Below are 15104 nucleotides of genomic sequence, written 5' to 3' on the forward strand. Positions count from 1 at the left end.
GTTATAGTTCATGATAATATTAATACAAAATCTAGGTTTTAGTGCACCCTGCACGCTGCAGGCATTTGCATATTAATCGAGTATTCCGATTTAAGGAGCGTTGAGATCCGAATGTTAAGTAAGTATAACATCGTACGAGGACGGGGGATTATGGAGATTGCCCGTCCTTGCTGCGGCAGTCGTACCGGCAAGTACCGGTCTGTATATTGGTGACGTGGTCACTGTTCTAAATACTAGCGGCTCTGTGAGCTGTACCTAGATCTCGCGATAAGCTTCATAAGCTTAAAAATGGAAGAAAAAGCTACTTCGTTGGTCCATTATCAGTGATAATTTATCACAGCGAACTCACAATGGTTTTAAATGCCATAGACCCTTCTGGCCAATTGCTGCAATCCATAATTTCGACCAAAAATTAATACAACAGAAGAATTGTACATAATTATGCAATACCGAATCTGCGCACAAAATTTCACGAGAATCGGTTGAAAAATTTGACCTGCATCCGGACATATGAAAGCATTCTTGCCCAATAATTTCGTTTTTGGAGTAGAAAGATTAGTTGTTTCAGTCTCTCCTGTTACAGCGCTTTTTTATATTGGGGAAATGAATTCATTAGCCAGTGAAATTTCCACTTATGTCAACACTTAGTAAAAATATGCACAAAATTAAAAATAAGTAATAGAAGTAATGTAACGTTATTTACCTACGTTTTTTTACAAAATACTTATAGGCATAATTTTTATTTGCAATTACACAATATGTATAGGTACATAATGATTTCTGCATGATAGAAAAATTTAAAACCCGGTTACATAAATAACTAACCTTCATGTTTACAACGTAAAACCAACTATTTATATGTAGGTACCTTTTATTATAGGTACCTAATTATTATAATGAACTAACTCGTTAATAACGAACAACGTCACTTAACAATACAGTAGATGCGATCAATAACTCACATATACCATGCGTCTATCTAGCGTTACCATTCCAAATAACATGCCCGCGTAGACGTCAAAATGGCGAACTATTGTGTCTCCCGGCACATTGTGATAACATTTAACTTGCGCGACAGTTCCCAACAATAATGGCAGTGGGAACGAAACTATTTAGCGGAGTTTGCTCCGTCAATAGAGGGCGCCACCTTGGGAAGGAATAATTCATTTAGTGGGAATTAACCCACGTCTAGTCGCGTCTCTAGCGCAAATATGCTGATTTTGTTCAAGTTTCTTGGGGTAAGTTTGTATAGTGAGTGATTGCAATTGTACGAGTAGTTTATTCATACAAATCAATTTATTTTTTAAAGGATATAGTTAATTATGAAAATATAGTGACAGATAATCAGTCTATTTTTTTATATCAAACAAGAGTGCGGACGCGGACCGCCTGATGTTAAGCAGCCACCGTAACCTATGGGCGCTTGTAACTCTTACGGTGGAGATACTTCTCCAATTGGGCTGCTCCACATTTGAGCGAGATGACATAACATTTTGCTGTGACTTACCTCTCTTTTGCAGGGACGTAGTTTAATGCACACACACACACACACAGCAGGGGCTGTGTCGATCTGGTATGATGACTGTATGGTCTTTTTAACGGTGTTCCTATCAGGCATATTAAAACTAAAATAAATTTTACCTACAGTATTTTTTTGTCGACAATAAAAAATCAATCAGTATGGGATCGTGGACCGCTTCGTTAAAACGTGTCACGTGTTCACTCAAAGTTGCTATACTGATTACAGCTTGCACTGTGACCGGGGGTAAGCCCGCCCTGACATTCACTTAATTACAAAGATTACAAGTTGACACTTTCGCCGCCGCTGCGATTTAAACTGAGTGATACGGATTAGCCATATCCATTTCAAGGTTTTAGTCTCTTCACTGTAATGTTTTGTTTATCGTGCGTTATGAATTTCAATTAATTTAGGTATATATGTAAATAAATATTTTGGGGACAATTTTACCAGTTCGACCTGGCCCCAAATTAAGCAAAGCTTGTAGGTGCTATATAATAGCTATGAGGGTAGGTACATACAGTGAAATAATATGTTACTCTTCGAAGGCCGCAAAAATATGTGACACGCTCATATGGCTCACTAATAAGATCGTGTCAGATATTTTTGCAGCCTTCATTGGGTAACATATTATTGCAGGTGACTGTATTACGTACTAGGCGACGATATACATTATTAACTCACTTACTCACTTGTTCACTTGAAATGAGGCGAGATTAATAGAGACTGTGTACTTTAGCTAGTACCATTTTACGTGGGGTTTCTGACTATCCCGAACTATTTAGCCACTTAGTACGGCTACCATCAGTTTGGCATTGACATAAACGCTATCGTGAACGTAATTTACTTTTTATATATCCCTTTCGCACTAATATGTCAGTACGAGCGAGATGCATAGAAAGTAAATTACGTTCACGATAGCGTTTATGTCAATGCCAAACTGATGGTAGCCGTATTGCTGCGTCTGTATGTTCTCATCGTCTATAGGTAGGTATTTCTTTTTCGACCGCGTTCTCGCCATCTGTGAGTGCCGACACCAGTATGAACTGTGTTCCGCCGAAAATAATCGCTTGTTTGGACCTTGCACCTGGTCAAGATGTGTTTGCGAGTGGATAGTGAGACCTGTTTGACTTCTGATAAGTAGGTACATCTCATACCTTTAAACGAGCAATTCTTGTTTATTTATTTCGGGGATCTCAGAAACGGCTCTAACGATTTGTATGAAATTTGCTATATGGGGGTTTTCGGGGGCGAAAAATCGACCTAGCTAGGGCTTATCTCTGGAAACATGTGCATTTTTGAGTTTTTATATACTTTACTTTTATGTATTACTATACGACACAGTATCACTATGTCGTACTTGATCTTAGAAAAACGGACAGGCTATAACAAAGTTGTTATTATTTTTTGTACTCTTTACAGAAATTACCTTTTTCTTTAAATGTGATTTAGGAGGTAAACGAGAAGACGAACCGCCTGATGGTAAGCGATTACCGTCGCCTATGGTCAAAAATAAGGCTTCATTTGTTCGATCCAAGTATAAAACCTACAGTTTCAATGTTGCCAATTGTGTACCTGTAAAATTTAATGATCATATTCGTCACGCCCGGCTACTGACTGCCAACTGTCACGGCAATATTAATCAAAGCAACCTGCACTACACACGGGCCCCTTTTAATTATAAACGCCGTAATGATCATTTTTCATTCCTAATTGCCATTTCATATGCGGGCCACATTTTAGCTAATCACCATTATTTGGGTAAACAGAAATGTTTCGGGTTTTCAGTGGCTTTCGATTAATTCCAAGTGACATGTGTGACAATTCATTAACAAAGTAATCTTGTTTACAAAACAAGGTATGCTTTAAAGCAGCGGTCGGCAACCTTTTAGCAGCCAAGGGCCAAATTGTAGTTACCGAATTTGATGCGGGCCGCACTTTGTTAAAATTTATGACTTTATCAGACATTGTCGTTTGTCAATATTACATACAAAATAGCCAGGGAACCTCGCGGGCCGCTTGTTGCCGACCGCTGCTTTTAGCGGAAGCAGTTATAAAGTTGACCCAAATTTTTTTTATTAAGCTATGAGCTTCATCACATATGTTCCTATGAGTAATTCTAAGCATTTCAAGCCTGGGAGGCAATAAGAAATGTGTGTCTACTCGGATTTGTAATGGATTCAAACTTTCAACCCCTTTTTAACCCTGTTAGGGGATGAATTTTACAAAACGCTGAAATTACTTTTCCTGTCTTTAATATCCCCAAATACAAAGATTCAAGTCCCGCGTTCGAAATTTTTTTTGATATCCATACACACTTTCAACCCCTTTTTCACCACCTTAGGGGATGAATTTTCAAAAACGCTGAAATTAGTTTTCTTGTATTTTAATAATATATCGTTTTACGAAGTTTCAAATTCCTAGCTTAAAATAAAACTTGAACCCCATACAAACTTTCATCCCCTTTTTAGCCCCCTTAGGGGTTGAATTTCTCAAAATCGCTTCTTATCTCTCGTACACTTTATAAATGTAATCTAGTGTGCAAATTTCACCTTCTATCTTTTGTAGTTTCGGCTCCACGTAGCAAAAATCTCCAACCAAATTTTTCACCTTTTTACGTTTTTCTTGTAAAATTACTATGAAACTGAAAAAAACAAATATCAGCAATGAATTCTACGTCTTTGGTTTATACGAAAATGATACCAAACTTGCCCTAGTACCCACCAGGATTAGAATAGATTTTTTTTAAAGATGACGGGTGGCGGCCGTCTTTGTACCCCAAATGTCAAATTTGACAGGTTAGATCTTAAACATATCGTTATCGTATCTTGGATGATGATTGATGTCTAAAAGATATCTAATAGATATCTATTTCAAAATCCGTATCGAGCCCATAGTCAGGCAGGGGGACAACGTTTTTCGTGGCTGTATAAGATATAAAACATTCCATAGGTACATAATATAATATCTTTATTTTATAAATTAAATATCACATTTAGTTATTGTATTATCTATCTAGAATGTATTTGATCAGGTTAACCCTTACGCGCCTTTGGCAGATTCTATTTTAAAAAGCGTTTAAGCCAACCCCTTGCAATAAAATAAAGTCACATTACAAAACCGCTCATGTCAAATACGAATACAATCACCAATAAATTTGACACGAAATTTCGATCAGATACGGGTATGCGTGTGGGTTGTGTTTTGTATTCAGTGCGTCGTCAAGAAGACATCAGAGCAGCCAAATATTGTAATGGCATAATGGTGTCAGGTGCGGTGTCTACGGAGCCCGGCGAACAATAGCGAAGTGGTGTGCCTAAGAAGTGCCGGTTTCGATACTATTATTATTTTTTCTGGATAAATGTGTAAGTAAATTATTAAAATATGTCTTAATTGTTTTTATTTTTTGCTCGGCGTCGGCGAAAGCTGGCGGGATACCGCTCTGGACCGATCAAAGTGGCGTGCTCTTGAGTTGGAGGCCAAGACTCATTTTGGGTCACCGCGCCAACAAAGTAAGTAAGTAGTAGTAAGTATCTTAATTTTTAAATACGTATAAGTATTTGCCTTTTTAGTCCCAGTATAGGTATGAAAGTAAAACAATCAAGGTATGAATATATTGTTTTATGTATCCATGCCAAATTGTAGCGTTATAACAATAACGGTCACTGAGTAAAGCTGCGGTCGGGCAGACGGACAGACTGACAGACATAGCGAAACTGCTTAAGGGTTCCTAGTTTACTACAGAACCCTAAAAAACAACGGTTTAATAGGCATATCCCTATTGACAATGTCGGTACCTATCGCCACAGCGCCGGCTCAGGCCGCGTAGCCAAGATGCCAATCGCTTACGCTCCGCAGCGATCGAAACGCAACTGTCACTGTCGCACTAATATGAAAGAGTGATAGAGAGACATAAAGCTTTTCGTTGTCGAAGCGATAGCGATTGTAACCTTGGCTAGGCCGGCAGGTTAGGCTCGTGATATGAAAGCGAAGTGACACCACACGAACCCCGCAACTTCGTCTCAGTTTTATTGCCCGGGTCGTCGCTTAGTTTAACAGCTCCCGCGGTGTTCAGGCGGCGCCGAATGCCAAACAGCGCATATTCATGTATGAAAATCAACCGCGAAAGCAGTTTTATTGCTGTTTAGTCTGTTTGTTTAGATGGTACACGATTTTGGGGGTGTGGTTGTGTTTTACAGCTCAGAAAGCGAGTTCGTAAAGGGTGTCACATTCGTTCGTATCCCTACTAATAGGTATTATTTATAAATTCGAAAGTAGCTCTGTCTGACTGTCTTTTTTTAGGGTTCCGTACCCAAAGGGTAAAACGGGACCCTATTACTAAGACTTCGCTGTCCGTCCGTCCGTCTGTCCGTCTGTCTGTCACCAGGCTGTATCTCACGAACCGTGATAGCTACACAGTTGAAATTTTCACAGATGATGTATTTCTGTTGCCGCTATAACAACAAATACTAAAAACAGAATAAAATAAAGATTTAAGTGGGGCTCCCATACAACAAACGTGATTTTTGACTGAAGTTTATTAATAAAGTTCATTTTTTCCAAAATTTTTAATACCGATCATTCTCTTTCATTTGGATATCAAAAAGGGCAGTCCGCTTTATTTTGTAAAACGTCGGCTCCTTTTAGAATAGAATGCAGCGCAGGGTTGTATGCTGTGTTCTTCATTGTTTGCGATATTTTTCTTTGTGTTTTAGTGGCAGCACATCAAAACATTGATAGAAAGCCGGAGTGAACATGGATATGGATATCCATTATGCCACCGATTTTTAGAGTTCTACGGATGTTTTTACACTGTTGTTTTGCTAATAGTTGCCCTTAGGTATACTACACAAGATACGCCTTAGAAATTTTATGGTAAATTGATATATCACACGAGCCATGTAAGCCCTTTGAAACGAGATACGAGTATGTCTCAACAGACCGTAAGTATTATAAATGCGAACGTACTCTGTTTGTCTGCTGTCTCTTCCCGCTGAACCGATTTAAATGAATTTAGTATGGAGATTGAGGCCTTAGGTCATCACAGGATAGTTTTATTCAATCGTCATCATCATCCCATGTACAGGTAAAGTGTCATTCTATCGGACTTGCTAACTATGTAAACAAACCGCCATATTGAAACTGTCAAAAATGATGAATTTACTAATGACTTTCGTTTACATAGTTAGAAAGTTCCATATAATGACACTTTATACAGCTGTTTACAGTGTTTACCGATGATGCCGCCGTCGTTGCAGCGACGCTACGTTCGTAGCGTTTCGCTCGTAGCCGATCCCAGCATTTTTCGGTTTTGTACAGGAAAACGTCTACGAACAGAGAGCCCGCCAAGTGGGTTTCCGGTGCTCGATGTGTAAATACAGAATGTAAATAAGCTGTTTTCTATGTCAATCAATGTCAAGAAAAAGCTCAAAAAACCATAAACACCGGTGTGTTATGATTTTCTAATCCAATTCATCACTTTAGGCAGAGATATATATAACTGCGTTTGCTTTAGGCACAACCAAAGAGAATAGATAGTATAGAGGCGTATTGCCAATTTGTAGTTCCGGTACATTTACTGCCATCTATCGACACACGATTAAAACTAAAATTGAAAATGTATAAATTAATCAAAATATGTTTACGGATAAATGATTTTTAATTTTTATTGTTCCATACTGACCCATTGTTCTTTCACTGAAATGTGTTAAAATTGTTAAATATCAAACGGTGTCGTCAACGCCACCAACCGAGAATAGGCCAAAGGTAATGGCACCATCTATACGAGAATGACTTTTTCTTGATTTCCGGGGCACGTTTTTTTCTTAGACTTTATTTATCTTATACGGAGTTATATATATCTCTGGCACAACTCAAAACCCTGCTGGCAGTCGACGTTGAAGAGACGGTATACAAACATTGCACAATTTCTGTCACGTATCTATCAGCGATACAGACCGCCAAAAGTCAAAATATGCGGCCGCAAAACTCGGCAGAGCGTGTCGTTCCGTTGGCACGCATCTCTTTTTATTGTATGTGGGGTTCGAATTCGGCGGGATTTTGTTTAAAATTGCATTTTTATATTTGGAACGCGATCCGACATGCCGGGTGACAAATACGCACGGCGCCGCTATGAATGACAATTGAACCGATGTTTTTATAAAGACGATTCTATTTTTATGCGAAAGAAATTGTGGCCATAAAATGGTGTTGAAATGATGAGTGTCGTTTTTCACTGTCGGCGAAATGCGCTTTTATGGGGCAATTGTGTTTGAATGATGGAAGACGGTGATTCTTTGTGTTTTAGGGATGCTGACAAGCTTAGGGGTGACATTTATAATGTCATTTGATTCGAAAATATAACCTTTTATTTTGAAGTGGCAAATGTTTAGCCTGAATATTTTATTTACAAGAGACTTTAAAAAACTATTATTATTGTACCGTCATAGTACGTTGACCACCTAGGTATCTACTATTAAAGTGGCTTAACTCAACTTATAAAAAAAAGATTATTGTTTATTTATTTATTTATTTATTTATTTAAACTTTATTGCACAATAAATGAAGAGTACAAATGGCGGACTTAATGTCAGATGGCATTCTCTACCAGTCAACCATGCAGAAACCAGAAAAAGATTATTGTTACATATCAATATAATTTTATTACTTAGGTGCGTATTAGAAAACTCGATACAGCTTTTTTTTAATTTATTAACATTTTTATCAAATTAATGCATCAGAAAAGATAACATATCAATATAATTTTATTACTTAGGTACGTATTAGAAAACTCGAAACTCGATACCAGGGCTCGGAACCGGTATTTTTTTAAAACCCAGAATTAGCCCAATATTTTGATTTATTTTATGCTCTTTACGTAGGACTGAATAATGTATTTAGGTAACAACTTTGTGTTATTAGATTGTCCCATTAAAAATGAAATAATAAACCAAAGAACGAAAAAGAACGTAATAATAAAGGTATATTCGTATGGAGCAAATACCGGTTTCCGACCCCTGCTCGTTACAGTTTTTTTTTAAATTTATTAACATTTTTATCAAATTAACGCATTAGAAATAACAATGTGCTACTACTGTGGTGCTACTGAACTTTGGACACAATTGAGCAGAGTTCAGTTATTATTGGGAAAGCTTATTTAATAGTTGTTAGCCTTCTTACTTTGTTACAACATAAAGTAATAGAATCGCACCAAGAAAAGTCTGCAGCGGATTTGATAGCCCACGCAGTGTAAGTGTTATTTATACGTCATAATTTCATGGATGTTTGACGTTTAACACTTTCGCAACCGGGCAAAAAACGGCGCACTACCCCAGAAACCGGTCGTCTATATCTGCGTACAAAAGAAGCCGCTGGGCGGGTTGTCTGAGCCAACATTACGAGTGCCTACCAGGCGGGTTCTCGGTAGTCAAAGTGTTAAAATGACACTTGCACTGCGTGGGCTATCAAAATCGCTGCAGACTTTCCACGGTCTGACTCTAGTATATTTGCAGCAGATTTGACAATATCCCCCGGCACTAGCCGTCATAGTGGTGTAGTGGAGCGCACTATCGCGGTATCTTCGCGCTCGGCCGAGCGGAACCATTCTGCTCGATCACGCATCCGCGGATCTCTAAATATCCGTTTTTTTCCTGTCGATGTCGGTACGCACTTCCATATGACAGGTATATTTCAGTTGTAGTTATATATGTCGTTATTGAACTAGATTTGTATATATTTTAGTAGCTTCTTGTTCACTTCAATCGGTACCTGTAATTACACTAAATAGTTATATTATTTGCTTTGAGTTGCATTTTGTAGGTGCGCTTTAGAAATAGGGCTGTACTCGTACTTTAATCTAGGTATTTGGTTTTTTAAATTGTTTTTGTATATTATGACTGAATGATTTGTCTTCATTCAATTTATTACTATCAAAAAATATATTCGATTGATTGATAGGTCCAATATAGGTACATATAGCATACTAAATAGTAGTTCCTTATGTGTTAACAAATTTGGCATATTTTATAGGCTTACGAACCTATTGTAGTTTTAGTGAGTCTTGTGAATATGTACTCATAATAAACTCTGCACCAATATTTCCTGAAATTTTAACTATGTATATTAACTCGATTACGTACCTACATAACAAGTGCGTAAATCGAAATGGACGGACAATAAGCTATTTATGACGAGGCACGATCGTCCTGGAAATTCTGGATATTCGATATCATCCGTAAATCGCAACCCACTGTTGTTTACAAATAATTAATTGTCGAATGCAACTGTAGTTCACGCACACAAACATGCAATTCCACAACACGAAAGCCAACAACGATCCCAATGGAAAATGAATTCTATTGCGTCCCAAATAAAGTTTGTAAATGCTTGCTGTCTATTTTGGTAACATGCAATTCTGTTCGTAAAACGGAGAATTTAAAGTGGAATTAATTTTTATTCATTGTGAAATAGAGAATATATTGGCTTGGATTAGTTAAACGTATCCAACGTAGAGTAGGGCTGGTGTTTGGAATTAAATCTTACTAGGTTTGGGATAAAGTTGAATTTTGATTGGGTGTTATGGGCATGTGTTGGCTGCATCGATAAAGGGTGATGTAGGGTGGATCGGTGCAGCGCGTGTCGGTGAATAATGCGTCGCTAACGGCCGATTAACGTCCAGTATCGGAGGTCCACCTCTGACACGGATTATCGATACTTTGAACGTATATTTCTACCGGCGTTGCAGCAGAGTTGACGGGCGTGCGAGTCGTGCGACCCTAAGGCCCACTTGCACCATCCCACTAACCCGGGGTTAAGCGGTTCAACCGTCAACCCAGTGTTAAATTGTACTGGTAACCATGGTAACTCCAGTGGCCCATTTTATAAAGCTACAAGTTACAATTTACAAGCCGAAGTCTCTTTCTGACCCTATGTGTTAGAACGAGACTTCCGCTTGTAGCGAAAAAAGCCTTCTAACCGAGAACCCGCCTAGTCTCGCTAGCAGTAAAGATGTTAACCATCAATAGCTATCACATACCGTTATGTGCCAAACCATAAATCAATGGAGTCTGACTCGTCGTTAATTAAATAACTATATATCCACTAGTGCTTAGGAGACTGCGAGTACGGTCAGACACACAGGATTATTATTGATACTTTCCTTTAGATTTTCAAAAATTATTGCCAACCTGAAACAGATGACTGTCATGATATACTATAAAGAAAAAGTGACCAACTCCTCCACTGGCGGAGGCCGAATTCAAACCGGTCTTCAGCTTATGCGGCTAACGCACCATTTTAATTTCTCGCTATCCCACCTGGACTATAATAAATGTTATATTCCACTGAGTTCGACCATCGAACGAGCAGGAATTCTTAAATTCCGCTTAGTTTCACCATCGAATCATAAAGAGTTTGGAAATTCCATGCAGTTCGATTATCGGACTATTAGGAATTATTAATTCCCATGTAGTGCGACCACCAGGAATTATCAATTTCATCTATCTATTTTGATTAAGCCTAAGCTAAAAGTACAGTCCCAAATTTGGCATCCATTTAGCTTATTAAATGTAGATAAGAAATTATTACTTGCTGGGATTCATAGTTTTCAAAGTATGCCTCGTAGTTTTAAAGTACGAGTTTGGCGTGTTATTTCTTACGACACACTACGGGCAGTATGAGGTTGAAAGCCTTGGTATGGTTATCATGGTCCTTTATTGCCCTTCGTAAAGTAAGTTCTCTCATCAGTAAGTAGCTTCCAGCATAGATGTCGACTCTCCCGAATATCTTCCGCTTGCGAGTTGTTACTGGGAAAAAAATATCAAATATTATAATGATGATTGATGATGATCGCTTACCACCAGGTGATCCGTCTGCTAGTTTGCCTCCTATTTCATAAAAAAAATAAAATAAAAAAAATATAAGGAATAGTTTTGTTTAGCTACAAGGCCTACATCGACATTATTTCACTCTCATCACCACTGTCTTATACCTAGGGTGTTATTATAACCAGTTACACAACACAGAAGGCACGAATGCAGAGACGAACCAGTATAAGGTGGTCTCCGGCCACGATAGTTCTTACGGATCTTAAAACACAGTATGACTTCGCTTGTTTTAAGTATCTATCCCGTAGGGACGCCCTGAGAACAAAAAAATTGCCTGTGACCAGAAGGGCCACAGAGGTTCAGCAGGGCCACAATGTTTGAGTGGTCATATTAGACATACATATTAGAAAAGTATTTATGTCTCCAAGTCGGTAAATTATTAGGCTAATAAATAAATACCTAAGTTTATAAGGTGAAGGAAGAAATATAGCAACACAAGCATGGCAGTACATAATTTTTAATGTCACGCTCTTCATTGAATGTTAAAAGGTTTGCGAGCCTATTAAATAAGATGGGCGGGAGAGGGTTAGTAGACTATCTAATAGTAAGAACCATTACGGGTTAACTGGGGAGCATAGTGTTCGTACTGTTCTGATAATATTTCCGTGTTGAGCCATGATGAGTAGCTGTTGACCAGGGGAGGGCGCACTGCGCAGTCTAAAAGCTAGTAAACAGACCTCGTCAATGTCCAGTGCATTGGCCAGGTCCATCACCAGCTTCAGATCTGCTGCAGGGTCGCCCGAGGAGGGAGCTGTATTATTGGAACTATTGAAGGGTGGATTGGGAAGAAGACTATGGTGGGGATGATCAGAGAATTGAGGTAGGGGAGGGAGATGATTAGGGGTTAATCCCGTTTCATTAGAATTTGTAAAGGGTGTATTATTGTGTATTTTACTGTGTTGACTCTCTCTTGAATTTCGAAGGGGTGGGTAGTTTTTTTCGTAGCTAGGGTTTAGAGTGGGATAAGTGTTGGGAGTAGGGTTTTGTTGGCCTGGAATTGATTGTGAGGAAGGTATATTGACGTCTGGGCAACGTTGTTGCCAGACGTTTATTCTTTCTATTGGGTTAGATAGAGCGCGCTCCTTGCGACGTTTCAGTTGTTTTGGTGGCGGGGCGGCGGGACACTGCGTGAAGCTAGCTACATGATTTTGTTCACAGTTGCAACATTTGGTGGGGTAGAGGCCAGTTTTGGGGTCTTTTTTGCGATCACATTTACTGGAGAGATGGTGCCCGGCACACTTTACACACCTAGGTTCTAGGGTGCAATGCTTGTATGTGTGACCCCATCTCTGGCAGTTGTAACACTGTGGGGGACGAAGGCTTTTCCGAGGAGGCTCTATTTTGAGTCCGCTAAGGCCACAGACAGTTTTCACCTTGAATATGTTGAAATCCCCTTTAGGGGTACGTTCTGAAACTACTCTTACTGCATTAAAGGGTTCGCGATTTTGTCCTTTGCGCATTCTATACACTTGCAATACAGGTACACCTTGGCTTTTAAGGTCGTCTATAATATCTTTTATTTCCATACATACCGGGAGGCCTAGGATTACGGAATGTAGTTTTTTATCCTTTTCTGTTGAGAATGAGAAGAAACCCTTTTCTAGGTGACGTCGCCACGCCCAATATTGGTCGAGCGTTTGGGTTTGAATAAACAGATAGGTTTCATGTGAGTACTTGGCCTTACCTACTCGAGCGTAAACAAAGCCTAATTTAAGACGTTGAGCATCATTCGACAATTTTTTCCATCTTGCGGGGTCCTCAACAACCAATAGCGGAGGTTTTTTAATTTTGGGTGCCGTTTCTCTCGGAGCCTCGGTAGCCGAATTGTAAGGGAGAGGAGTATCCTCCATATCGGTGATTGTATTTGGATTTGGGAGACTATCTTGGGGTAAGATATTAAATCTATTATGAACTATAGGTTGAGATTTGTCAGTCGGCATATTATTGCTTATATTTGTACTATCGTCAGATAGCTTACTGTTTTTGGGGTTTATATTGTGAGTTTCTAGGTTTACGCTATTAACATCTCTGTAATTTGTGGGAGTTATGTGTCCGTCTTTACGACGTTTCCTTTCTTTCTTGCTTTCGACTAAGGTATAATCGTCATCTGATTTACCAGAGTCGTAATCCATGTCAGAATAATACAGTGTATATTCTAGGTTAGATAGAGTCAACTCAGTCTCAGATTGAGATATTAATTTGCTTTGGGATTGGTAATTAGAGTAAGCGTCCAACTGTGGTTGGGAAGTGTTAGATATTTGGGTGGTGTCAGGGGTAGGAGGGGCTAGGGAGGGAAAGAGATTTGCATCATTTGGGCTTGTGAGTCTATTCAGGTAATCTTCCAAACTTTTAGTTTTATTACTATCACTGATGGTGATCGAGTTAGGTTCGACTGATTGAGGTGACCGAGAGCGCGAGCGCGGGTATTGGGAACTTGGGACACTCGTATTGGAAGAATGGGCGTGTGAGTGAAACCGGGACGGTGAGCTAGCGTCCGCGCCCGAGGGCGGCGCTTGATTTTGAGAATCACAAGATTTGTTTTTAGGTTTGCGGCGTCTGAGCGCTTTTATACGATAAGTTACTTCGTCAATTTGATTTGGTCCGTCTGTCAAAACTACTGGGTCGTTTTTGGGTACTACCATACTCGTGACATCTTGATCCGATTGCGATGAAGGCAGCGATAATCTTGCAGCGGTATTTTGAAATGAAGTACCGGATTCAGTGTCAGCTGCCGCTTGTTTTTGATGTTCTTTCCATTGTTCTACTACTTGTGGGAATTGAGAGATATATTCATCTAGAGATGACATGGTGGGAGATTATATATGCACTTTTATTATTATTTTAGAGACTATATCAGGTAGTACACGTTAAACACTGCAATATAGCACTAAGTATAAGTCACTATCTCTGTTTAACTTCGCATTCACCGCAAATCCTTCATAAGTAAGTATTAACACTCAGAGTAGGGCTACAACGTAGCATAGAATAACGTTCGCGAGTCGAATAAGTAGACACCTGGCGGAGCACGGCGCGTGTGCTCGACGCGGCGGTCAGGGGTGGTCTCACTTCGCCTGCTTTCAGGATGTAGGACCTCCGTTCGCATCGGTGGCTGGAGACTACTGAGGAGCGCGTGGGCGCAGCGCGTGGGCGCAGCGCGCGGGCGCAGCGCGCGTATTTATACAGCTGTTGGACCGGGACAAAAAGCGAGACAGCGCATACGGCTCCAGCCATCGGCGGTGTAAGATTTTCTGCTGTGGGTATCCTAGATCGAATAGATTCCCAACCCTCCGTACGTCCACCAATTGGAGCAAGACAGAACATGATGTAGCTCTCCTTATCGATCGGAGCTAGGACATTACCATTGGGTAAGCCTAGAATACCTCGATCTTAACTAAGTACCCAATCTTCATGGTTAATATAAACGACGATTCATAAGTATTATAGGTAGTTACAATATTTTGCTGATACTGAGGCTGTTTGCATTTCTACTGACGTGCCTGGACCACCAAAAATATTCAACCTGCTCAGTGTGAGCAAATTCCTGGCATAGCCCTGCCGGTCCGACTCTATGTCGGCTCAATGACTCGCGCTTAATTTGCCTTCGCCACAATTGGCAGCCGCATTCGGTTACAAGGCAACCACGCCATTCTTTGTTTTACAACAATTTGATCACCATGCCCCGCTCCTAGGCTAACAAAGAA

At 39.7% G+C, this 15104-nt stretch overlaps 1 protein-coding gene across 1 annotated transcript in view; it reads right to left on the bottom strand.

Moving 5' to 3' along the window:
• Positions 1–6490: 6490 nt before the first annotated feature.
• Positions 6491–15104, bottom strand: part of LOC134666433 (apoptosis inhibitor 5) — a 352764-nt gene continuing 344150 nt past the window's right edge. Inside the window, exon 8 of the mRNA XM_063523594.1 lies at positions 6491–6503. The gene's annotated coding sequence lies outside the window, so the exon portion shown is untranslated. The remainder of the gene's footprint in view (positions 6504–15104) is intronic.

Source organism: Cydia fagiglandana, chromosome 8, assembly GCF_963556715.1.
Source record: "Cydia fagiglandana chromosome 8, ilCydFagi1.1, whole genome shotgun sequence".
Classification (NCBI taxonomy): Eukaryota; Metazoa; Arthropoda; class Insecta; order Lepidoptera; family Tortricidae; genus Cydia; species Cydia fagiglandana.